We start from the raw sequence: 12,421 nt of genomic DNA, 5'->3' as shown, positions 1-12,421 counted from the left end.
CCACAGAAATGAATAATTCACTAACTAGAACACAAGATACAGAACCAAGAGAGAAAGAGGAAAAACATGAGCGGGTAGTGAAGTGCAATGCTAGCCTAAGACGCAAGCAATGAACAATAAAACAACTGACTATAAACCTCTGCTACATTGCACAAGGACATACTGTACATATCAACACAGAGAAAAAATCATCAAAGGGAAAGAAAAAATATATATCTGTCATGTCGTTCCAGACCTGTATTTGACTCTCTTTCTGTTTTTACTGGTTGCTCTTTCCATGCATTGGGAGTGAAGATTTCAGGCCCTCATTTTAAGTATAACTTTTTAAAAATTTAAGTACAAATTATCTGTTCCTCAAACAAAGGTATCATGTGCCTTCAGAAATCATATGGACCAGTTTTATACTTTCTGAAGCTCAAACACAGTCCCTACACAACATTGAGGTTATGTAAAAGCAGACAGGTAAAGAGTTGCAGAATTCTCTAGATTACAAGCTTGTGAGTGTGGACGAGTGAGAGTGTGTAAACGATGGGTTTCGTAGCCTCGTCTGCGGCAGCAGCTGAGCAGCGTGGGGCTGCAACAGTACGGATGACTGCACTCATTTAGACCCAGACATTAGGAGGTATGAAACCACCAGATTAGGCCTGGAAGGCAAACACAAACATGCACATACATACACTGCTTCGCTGAAACAACAAAACTGGTGCTCTTATAATTTGCAATATGTCTCATGCTAAAATGTGACTTGAATGCCATATGACACTTTCGTTTTCAGAAATGCTGTTGCACACCTTTTCAATACACATTCCAGTCTTTATGAATTAACCAACAACTTTTCTATGACTTTGGTACAAATGGTCTCATGGGTGTATGAGATTAGTTGATTAAGTCCACTGTAAATATCTGAGTCCTTTGCCAATATTTGTGTCTTTTACAACCATGCCTATAAACAGAGAGAAAAGGATTGTGTGGCAGAAACACAGACAGTGACAGTTGTGTGAATGAATCTAGGATGACACATTTAACTCCCTGCTGGCCCAAATGGAAGAGAGGATCTAAGATGACGAGACAATTCTATCATCCAGACATGTCCCATCATACCCTGCCGATGCTTGCATTTAGGTGTGTGTATTTAACTATGCCTCCATATATCATTTATACACACAGACATCCCATCTTTTTTTTCTTCAGTTCTCAGAATCTCTTAAATATTAGATCACACGTGTATATCCAGATATATGTAATAACTAAAGTTGTGTGTCTGGGTCATTTATAAATTTTTAACATTTTCTTTTAAATATGTCTCTATACTTTATATAATTATAATTTTTTTTTTTTTTTTTTTGTTTTAGTTATTTTAGTAGCTACATCAAGTAAAACTAAATGAAAATGAGAAAAGTTGCCTTGGCAGCTACGTTTACAAATCATTTATTTTTATTTATTTTATATAGGTGATTAAACTTTTTATGGTTTTGGCTTTAGTTAACATTAATAACCCAGAATGCAGTCTATGTACAACACGTAAAAAACCACTGAACAACAGTCTCAAGTTTCTGTTTCACAACTGTAAATTGGGCACCTTGAAAATAACACAAAGTATTAATTTGGAGTTGGATTTGTGCGAACTAACACGTCGCATTTACTTTTCAATCCAATCTGTGCCACTCTGTGCAAATACAAAACACACAGATGTAAGTAAGTTATTAGAAATTGTTAGAACGAGTAAGCATGAACTGCCAAGAACTATCATACTATAATCCAGCCAATACACATAATACATAACCACTTTACAGTACATTGGAGGCTTATATTTGTCTATATAGACAAGAGAAGAAACATATTTGAACACAAAAACGGACATGCTTACACAAAAGTGGCATAAACAGCCTGTTCTCTTTTCTAACTTAAAGACACTCTGCAGCTCCCTTAGCAAACTACAAACTTCATTTCTCCTCCAAACTGGCATTGGAGAATGCGGTCAGACACCGATGCCTGTCTGTGGCCCATCTGTATGCATACAACAGAGGACTGACTCCAAGGAGGCAGAGAGGCGGGAGGGAAGGAGAACATGCCATTGAGAACTGCTCTTACAGTCCGCCGCTGTTATTTTTAGCCTGACAGAAACCTCGGAACAGGATAGAGCAAGAAACATGCTTGTGATGAAGAAAAAAAGAGGTACGATATGTCAAAAAATGTGTGTGAGTTTGTGTGTACATACCATAATTCTTTGAAACAATGAAACACAAATGGTAGACCTGGATATGTCAGCACCTGCCAACACAAAACTAGCTTGATTCTAATGCACGCATTGATCATCACTGGAAAAATAATCAAATGTATGCTTGTATGTGTAGTTTCGCTTTAGAAAATGAGGAGAAATTGTTAGAGAAATGGAAAGAAAAGGAGAATAAATCATTTAATTTCTACAGACTGAATGTAGATCACTGCCTCTAAACACGGAAGAAAACTGCAAGGGCTCACGACTTATGACAACAACTTTCTATCAGTCTGTCTCCCTCTGGTGTCCACTCAAGCACTCTTTTGGCCTTCTCCTCCAACTTATCTATTTATAGCATAGTGTCTTTTATATTATCAATTTCTCATTCTTTATATCTGTCATTCTTTGGTGGAAAACACAACCTGATGGTTTAACTATGAGTTCAGAACATTGAGTCAACTTATTTGTGGATGAAAACAACCATGTGCTTCTCTTACTTTAATGAGACCAAAGGTACAAACATGTTTCATGAGTAAATATATACGGTTCATGTCTGAACTGAGAATACATTTAAGGTCCCTTCGGATAGATGACGCCACACGGGCTGCAGTTTCATACTCGTCAATGAAACTAAAATTAGAAAACACAGCTATAAGGTTACATTCCATTTACAGCGCAGAGAGACAGACGGCCCATAAAGAGAAGCTGAGACAATGTAGGCATCACAAATGTCTTTCTAGACTTTCATTATCTCTGCAGAGAAGGTAAAAGAAAGGATGCAATGTTTGGCAACCATAAACTGAGTTTACAATTTCATCTAATCTACATGTGACACACTATATGTCTGCAATTCATAAATTCTTATTCAGATACATCTGTACTATACAAATCACAGTCAACTAAAACTACCGAAAAGGCTGCTATACTGTGGGCATCTAAAAATCACTTCTGTTACAGCAGAGATTCCGAAGTCAAAGACCTCAGATCACAAGGCCTCACTACGTTTACATGAGATAAATCAGAAGAAAGACGTTTATAGAAAGAGTGGCTTTCAGGCCGAGTGCAAGGTTAAAGGTCACCGAAAGCTCTGGCAGATCAAAATGCAGTCAATAGAGAAATGTGTGTTGGGGCAGTTCTGTGCACATTTAATGATTTTAAATCCCAAGAGGTCTATTAGAGAAGGAAGAGAGTGAACTTTTCTGGAGTCTGCGTTTTGTTTTCTGTAGCTAAAGATTTGTTTAATATAAAACACTAAATGTTTATTGTTTTTTTCCCGTCATTATACAGGTTTTTATACAACAGTGCCTTACTATACAGTAGACAAAAAAAATAATAATAATATATACATGAATAAATAAATGAGTAGTTAATGTCCCAATTTGCAAGTTTCATCAAACTACTAGACCTATACCAATCCATTCGATATGGCCAATTTACTTTCCCATAAGCCCATGGGAGAAAGTTGTTTAACTCCTAAACGTGCAACAGAACATGCAGCTGATCGCCATAGGCCACATGTCAAATGCTACAACAGATTCATACTTATAAAACTTATTAACTCTCAATGAGTAAATCTTCATCAAATGCAGAAGATAGGCCTACTCTAAAAATGATTTTGGAAGTAGCTGCTCCACTCACATACACCATTACAGATGGCTTAGAGTCTGTGTGCTGTTGATTTTTTAAACTGTTTTTTTTTAAGTTTTTACACTTACATATAATAGGGTTTAGCCAATAATAAGCATATTTGGTGTTGCTGTCTTAAAGGAGGGCTCCGAGCTCAGAATATAGCCCAAACCCAGCATCCCTAGTATGGGATGAGAATAGTTTTAAGAATGAGGCGTTGGCTGGAGGAGGGATGCCGGAAAAACTGTCCTGGGACAAGTGGTGAGTTGGCTTTATATATATGCTGATTCATTTATCTACTAGACGAATAAACCTGTGCTGCATGGGTTGATTATCTGATTGTCCTCCCTCCCGAAACTTATTGAAACATAATTTTGTGTCGCTAATAAACTATAAAGATGACTAGTCAATTGCCCAAATACAAGCTCCAGGTTATCAAGTTTACTAAGCTGATGTATAAACAGCATCACGCTGTGTCGAACTGTGATTACCTGCTGCTGCCTTGAGGATACTACTTTTAACAGTTTCCAATTCTCTCCTAACAAAACCCCATTTGTCTTTAAACCCGAGGCTCAATAGGTGCACTATGAAAAATGCAAGTACAACATATGCACGCAGTATTCTCCAGGAGCTCTCAGAATATGGGAAATGGTGGCTTCCCCCCCTCCCCTCCCCTCCCCTTCACCTCCCCTCTTCCCACATCGCGTTCTCTCGAATGAGACCGAGTTGAGATACTGCACAATGCACATGCTGACATCAGCAAGCCTCGGCGCGCCACAGCGCCGCCCGGTACCGTCACACAGCACCGCTCACCTCGCGCCCTCAACGTGCGTAACACACCGAACACACACACACACAACACACCAGAAATAGACTCGATTCATCTTGCCACCGAATAACTTGACAAATAACCGCCTGGAAATATTCTAATAATGAAACGTCCGGGACCAAATCATGCGCTCGCTCGCTCGCGTTTTTCTTCACAGCTATCATTAAACCAGTGGCAATGTGATTCATGTTTTAAGACATTTTCAGGTGACCATACACTTGCCTCACTCAAGCGCACTATACCTGCAGCCGAAGGCCCAGTGTACTCACTGAGGGGGGTTTAAAAGGATATGGCCATTCGGTGATCTTTTTGCGTATTTTCTCACGAAGTTGTCCTCACTGAAGATGAACAGAGATCGGTTGAACAGTGAAGCAGTTTTGCCGCACTGGTATGGGTTGTAGCAGGGCCATAGTTCTGGCTCGCTGGGCATTGACTGCTTGTACACTCTCTGACCCGGCGGGCCCCCCTGTCTGCTGCCGCCGCGACCGGGGCCCCCTTGAGCGTGTCCCGGGCCTCCGCCATACCTGGACGGCACCGTCGTTTTCGAACCGGAGCCATTCTATAGACACCAAATGCCAGTCTTCACGAAGCAGGAAAAAAGGGGGCGAATATTCAACGCGACCACACCACATTACATCCCATCTGCTTCAAAACTTATACGTGTATAACTGGAGTACACATTTGTCTTCATGGCCTTTATATGAGTTGTTACTTTCCAGGAGCCTGATGGTTAGATTTGAAGAAAACGAAAAGAAAAAAAACTAAACAAAACAAAACAAAAAACAAACAAAAATTCGAACAAAAAAGCGTTCCTTGTATTCTGTAGTTCACCGGTTCGTTGCCCACTTCAACACGCAAAATGGTCCATCATCACCTCATTTTATGTCCACAATCAAACATATATCCACAGCCATCCAATTATTGGGCTAAATCTCTCGTTTTCTGTGGCTCCATCCTCATATTTTCCAGAACTGTCTCTCATCCGCGCTTTCCCTGGAAACATTCAGGTTGCAATTATCATAGCTACAATCATGTATACGATCTAGGTGTGATGGCGAACCAAGTGAACAAAAATCGAAACATTTAAAACATTCGTCTGAGTTCAGTTTTAAACTGTAAATTCTGATGATTACAGTATCTAAATCTATTTAAAACTGGAGGGAAAAAAATATTATTTATTTATTTCCGAACATCCGCAATATTTGGCACGGTGTAGCTATAATCTTGCCTTCGGTCACCTCGCGCTCACGTTTACTCGCATGTCTTTGCATCTCAGCTACGGAGAGATGTGCGCTATCCGTTGTTCATTCCGTTTTTCTCTTCTTTACGACACAGGTAATTAATCGGATGCAAAAACAGATCAGCACAACTATCGATTGTTTTTTGCTCACTGGTTAGGTGTCATCCTTTTCTCCAGAGCCATCACTGGTAATTTCAGAGCAAAAGAACCAATCCAACCGTCATAAAATCCAATGAAGGGACACAGTGACAGAAAGTAGGAGCATCAATCGCGAGGGGACAGCGGCGACATCTCCGGGTTCCCATCGCCGCTTGTGTTCCCCTGCACTGGGCTCTGGGCCGTGTTGGATCTGTTCATCTTCCCCGAGTGTAAAGGCAGTCCTTTCGTGACAACACTCGGATCCCGCTATTCCTTATTTCTGCCAATGTTGAGCTGTCTTTTAGCCTCGTTACTCTCCGTCAAGTGCCCCTGAGAAAAAAAGAGGGGGAGGAGGCAGTTGAGGACGAGTGTGGGGTGGGGGCTCGCAGGATATCAGCTTGTGAAACACAAGCCGAATGAAACAGTTAGCTCCGATCAGCTGGCAAGCTAAGCTATAATGAGCCACTAATCAATTCAGCGCTCTGGTCAGTTCTTCTTGCAGCACATGACGCAAGGCGCACGCACCCCACTGACAAATGCATTCTTCTGACTCCGATCTGTACCTGTACCGACTGTTGAGTCTCCACCGAATTCGTTCTCAGCCTCAGCACACCTGCCTTTGACGCATGAAAATAGCGTCGGCTTGTTTATACGACACTGAGGGTTTGTGCAGTTTTAGAAATAACTGAACGTAACAAGCTGACAGCGCGTTGTCAGGTTATGGACTGTTTGTGCCAGTGGTCGGGATGTGCGCGCTGGGAGACAGCTGCGCATTCAAACGCGCGTCTCACGGAACGGCTCCACTTTGCGACGGCACGCAGGGCGAGGACCGACAGGCTATTCTTAGACGCAGATGTTTTCGGAATTAATATGAAATAATTTAAACGGAAATAATTAAACATTACCTCTCCTCCATCCCACACACTTAAAAAAATTGCCACCTTTAAAAATGCTGCTGCAAGATTAAATCAGCATCTCCATAAAGCTTGTCAGCAGATGGAAGCATAAAGTGCTTAAAAATCTCCTGGTAGATGGCTGCATTGACTTTGGACTTGATAACACACAATGGACCAACACCAGCAAACAACACAGCTCCCAAAATCATAGCTGAATTCAGAAACTTCACACTAGACTTTGGATTCTGTGCCTTTCCAGTCTTACTCCAGACTTCGATTTCCAAATGAAATACTAAAAATTATTTCATCTGAAAAGAGGACTTTGGACCACTGAGCAACAGTGCAGTTCTTTTTGTCCTTACCCAGGGTGAAATGCTTTTTCTGGTTCAAGAGCACTTGGTTCTAGGAATGTGACAGCTGTAGTCCATTTCCTGAAGACGTCTGAGTGCAGTCCACTCCTTGTGAAACTCTCCCAAGTTTTGAATCAGCTTTTGCTAAAAATCTTCCCAAGGCTGTGTTCATCCCTGTTGCTTGTGCACCTTTTCCTACCACAATTTTTCCTTCCAGTCAATTTTCTATGAATATATTTTGATACAGCACTCTGTGAACAACAGCCTGTTCAGTGATGACCTTCTGTGGTTTACCCTCCTTGTGGAGGGTGTCGATGATCGTCTTCTGGACAACCATCAAGTCAGTAGTCTTTCCCATAATTGTTGTTGCATGTTCTAAACTAGCCCAGTATTTATGCTCAAAATTAATAAAACTAATCAAGCTAAAAATTTTATATTCAAATTTTTTGAGATACTGAGTTTTTGTATTTTCCTAAGCTGTAAGTCGTAATCATCAGAATGAAAACATAACAACTCTTGAAATATTTCAGTTTGTGTGCAATGAATCTAGAATATGAGAAAGTTTGCCTTTTTAAAATAAATGACAAAAAATAAAGACCTTTTCCATGATATTCAAATTTTTTCAGATGCACCTGTATAATACTCAGTTTTCGAGTGCATGATACGCAATTTGTTGGCATCCATTCAATATGCAGTTTTTGCTTACACCTGAACTGCATCTACCCACAACCCTAGTTGTACCCAATGCATATCATATGCTCATCAAAGTCAATTTCTGCTTATAAATACTATGACAAATTGAAACATTAAGTCTTGCTATTGATTCACACTTTTATTAGATCGGGTAAATACATTTGCCATGCGACCATCTGATGTATTAGAAAAACTAAATTTTAAATAATGAAAGACTATGTAATAGTGCGGTATTTGCAATATATATATATATATATATATATATATATATATATATATATATATATATATATATATATATATATATATATAAAACAAAAAATGTGATATATTAATCATATCATATAGTTAAATATAATTTGTTATTAATACTGTACATATTTATTCAATACTTTCAGAATCTTATCAAAAATTATTTTGTTTTCTATATTTGAAAACATATTTTTATGTTAACATTTTAATGACAGTATATTTATTGAACACTAATGTTTTTTTTTTTGTTTTTTTTCGATGAAGTGATTATTATTATTTTTTTTCGATGAAGTGATTATTATTTTTTATTTTTTTTTTTAAACCGTATTAACTTTAACCGTTTGCCTTTTACCCCATGCTGGTGAGACTTTTGTCCCATGTGTCGGGTAAAAGGCCGACCCTTGCCTCCTCGTACATTTATACAATTTTAAAACAAAATAAACAACTTGAATGATCTATTTTCACACAAAATGTTGTACCCGTTGTACCCTACTGGTCCTCCTAATACCCCCATCCCAATGTCTAAAACAAGTGGACACAGTCTTGGTACGGCAGACAGTACCTCTTTCCCAAGTGTTGTTTTAATCAGCTATATTCCTACTTGCCCACCTTACTGCTAAAGGTGGAAACAAATCTCCCCCTGAAACAAATCAAGAAATAGGCTACCACAATATCACACATGGCCTGCTACTGCTTCAAAAAGAATTATGTGAACTTGAGGGGAAAACTTTCCACTGGATCTCTGCTCATCCCTTGATCTTGTGCAGCAAGCTGTTCAGTATCTGAACCAGCACGCGTGTGATCAACCGTATGTGATGCGTTCAGCGTCAGTCCTGAAGAGCCTGGAGTCAAGAGCTCAAACAGGCACCAGCCTCCAGCCTCCAGCCTCTAGGCTTCAGTCAACAGATCAACAGGGGCTGACAGGCGAATTTCTTTATACATTATGGCTTTTATCTGTAATATCGGAGTCATTTTAGAGATGCATTGTGTTTAAGTGTGTGATTATAAATCTAAAATAGAGTGATATTGCAGCTATTTATTTTCCTTTTAAAGCAGCTCGTAACATAGTTGCGATGATTACTTCCTAAGACGTATGTGAAATCTGTTCGAAAGCATTTATTTTGCACAAGGTAAAAATAAGTGAGCAATTTATAATATAACTTTTGTTGTTATTGAAACACTATTTGAAAAACACAGTTGAAACGTAAATAATAGCCTAAATCTATAACAGCTAAATCTGTTTTGCCATTTTTGCTTTGAATAATGAATCCTCAAATCCCCAAACAAAGTCTGATCTGGAAGCTCAGTTAGGAAAGAGCACTGGTCTAATGACAGCCAGCGAAGGCAGCTGTCCATGGTTCTGAAACACTGCAAATAGCCACAGATCTAAATTAAAAATATAATATATCTAAATTAAATACAAAACAAATAATGGTAAAAAAATTATAATATAAATTATAAACAAGTAACAGATACAGTGTAGACATCCTTCAGAACATGCAGAGCATGTGCTTCATTTAAAGGCAGCAAAAACTGTGGTGTATTTTCAACAATTTCTTACCCTAATTTAAATAAGCAATTACCGCTAATACCAGACAAATATTAGACTACAGTTATTTTTTCAGATCAGTGTGTGGACAGATTATATATCCTGCTTATGTGCAATGTGCTGGTTTTATGATTTGTAGAATTATCTTTCAATTATTCCAAGTGAACAAACTTGAGAACTGGTGAGTCAGAGCTCTAAACTGTGACCTAAATTAATTAATCAAACCACGAACAGAGTGAAAAAAAAAAAAAAAATGGCAAATTAAATGCTATATAAAGAATACATCTCCACAGTAAAATAATCGAACACCCACAAACACAAAACAAACCGAGACTCATTATCTTTTGAAATCAAAACTGCCAATTTAGTGACTGTCCTACAGCTCTTAGCCCATAAAAACCCTAATCAAGACGAATCATGCTCATCATCCTGACAGCTGCCTCTGTACAAGGATTTTGCACAGCTGTGGTATAACATCTCTATAAGACATTTAAAACATTAATTATTTTAAACAACACATGAAGGGCTTTGCTTGCATTACTGGGACCATCAATTTTTTTTTGTCCATTTAGAAGATAAAGAATGGATAAAGAGTGTTCACCTAATTAAGTTATTCTTGTGTTACCACCAATCATCTTCTTAATGAAGCGTTTCTGTATATTGTGCATGTTTACGTATTGATTATGAATGCAGTCTCAGTGGTGGGGCTGTATGCTGTGATGTGTGCTATAGTCCCGTTGTGTCAGCCTTGTCACACAGTTGGGGTCCACAAGACGATCGCTTTTGAATGCCAGAGCCTCTCTCCTACTGCCAAGCAGAAACACCCCTCCCTTAGTGCATTATTAAAGCATACCACACTTATCTTACACAGCAGCACACATAAAGCATGCACAGGCAGCCAAAGAAAGAAAGAAGGCAATAAGATGTCTCACTAAACTGCTCTACAAAGGCAAAATGAACTGCACTTTTTGCCAAAATTGAGTTGTGACTAAATTCCAGTCTCTTAGACTGTGACTTGTTCTGTGACAGACGAGTTTGGCTCAGCTATGCTCAGATTCAGAGGAAACGTGGTGTGAGAATTGTCATCAAATCAATCAAAATTCAATCGAGCACTCAGTGCACCCATAAAACTGTCACATGTAAATCTTGCAAAACAAAAGCGACAGCATAATGCGTCAGTATGCATGTGTGCTCTCAGTGACTGCATATAATGGTGATAAAGAGATGGAACATACGCACACACACAATGCCAATCAAGAATTCTGAAGTAATGCTGCTGTGTATTTGCAGCAGAAGCTAAACTCAGTGACTCATAAAATTGAATTATTCATAAACAGCATGTATAGCAGGTTCTCTGCTCCTTATTTAACCTTATCTTCCAGATATAAATCCTACTGGTCAGTGGAAAGGACTGCATGGCAACATATCACCCTTCGGTATGTAAGTGTGTCAGATGCAATAAACATGCACTAAAGAAAATAAGAGAACTGAACACACGATTGCTTTGCGTTTATGAGCTTGTTTAGAGGCACATTTAAGCTTAATATTTCATACAGTTAAAAAGAAAACACAAATAATATACACTTTTTAGCACAGGTAAAAGACAAAGATGAATGTGTAGCTGTGATACAGAGACTGTTGGAGAGTGTAAAGTAGGCCATCGTCCTCTGAGCAGAGCGTTTTATTTGGGGAAGAGCCTGATGTAGGTACAATACATTTTTAAACAGCGTAGAATTATTAAAAGCCCCAAATGCCTGACAAACCATCCATGCAACTCTTTTCAGTGCTCCTAACCCTTAAATCTACTAACATATAGACATTAACTGCACCAATAGGAGATTAGCATTTCTGTATAAACGCGTTAACATAACATTTTCACAATTTGTCAGGCACTAGTTTGCAATTAATGTGTCACTGTTGCATGAAATAAATAGCGAAAAAACATAAAATTATCAAAAAGCCAAGTGATAGACAGAAATTTGGAATGTCTTTTTATTTTTTGGATCTGTTTACAGCACTTGAACATTGCCTCAAAGTGCTTGTAAACTGCTCCAAACATCTTTAAGTAGTAAGTAGGCCAGCATCTTCACAAAGGGACAGAACTGTCATCACAATATGCTTTCACTCATCTCTCATACTTTCTTTTCGCTCTGCTTCCCCAACTTGATTCCCAAGCTCAGTGCCTCTTTTCGGCTCAAATCCAAGCTTTTCTGCTAACAACCGTAATCCCCATCAACTTAAAGAGGCAGTTCACCCAAAGATGAAACTTCTTGTTGCAATCTATATGACTTTAATTCTTGTGTGGATCTTCTGAGAAATTCTGTGGTGTTTTTGTGTCCATATACAAAGTCAATGCAATCAGTGACTAAAAGATTCTTTAGAACTCTCTCTGCGCTCTCCATGCCTTGAACTTCTGCAGGAAATCAAACTCATTTATGAGCCTGTATTTAAATTACAGTCAATTGAGCGATATATAGTCACATGACAAACAGTCTGAGTCTTGTAGGCTTAAACGATTTCCTGTGTTCTTTAGATCAGCTGCTGTCAATCAAGAAGCCCGTTGAGAAAATGCTCTTGCAGGACGACAGGCTTCCCTTTCAGGAAGTGAGATAAACATGTAGCTGTGTTTG

This window comes from Carassius auratus, chromosome 28 (assembly GCF_003368295.1).
Source record: "Carassius auratus strain Wakin chromosome 28, ASM336829v1, whole genome shotgun sequence".
Classification (NCBI taxonomy): domain Eukaryota; kingdom Metazoa; phylum Chordata; class Actinopteri; order Cypriniformes; family Cyprinidae; genus Carassius; species Carassius auratus.
Note: the sequence above shows the minus strand (reverse complement) of the source record.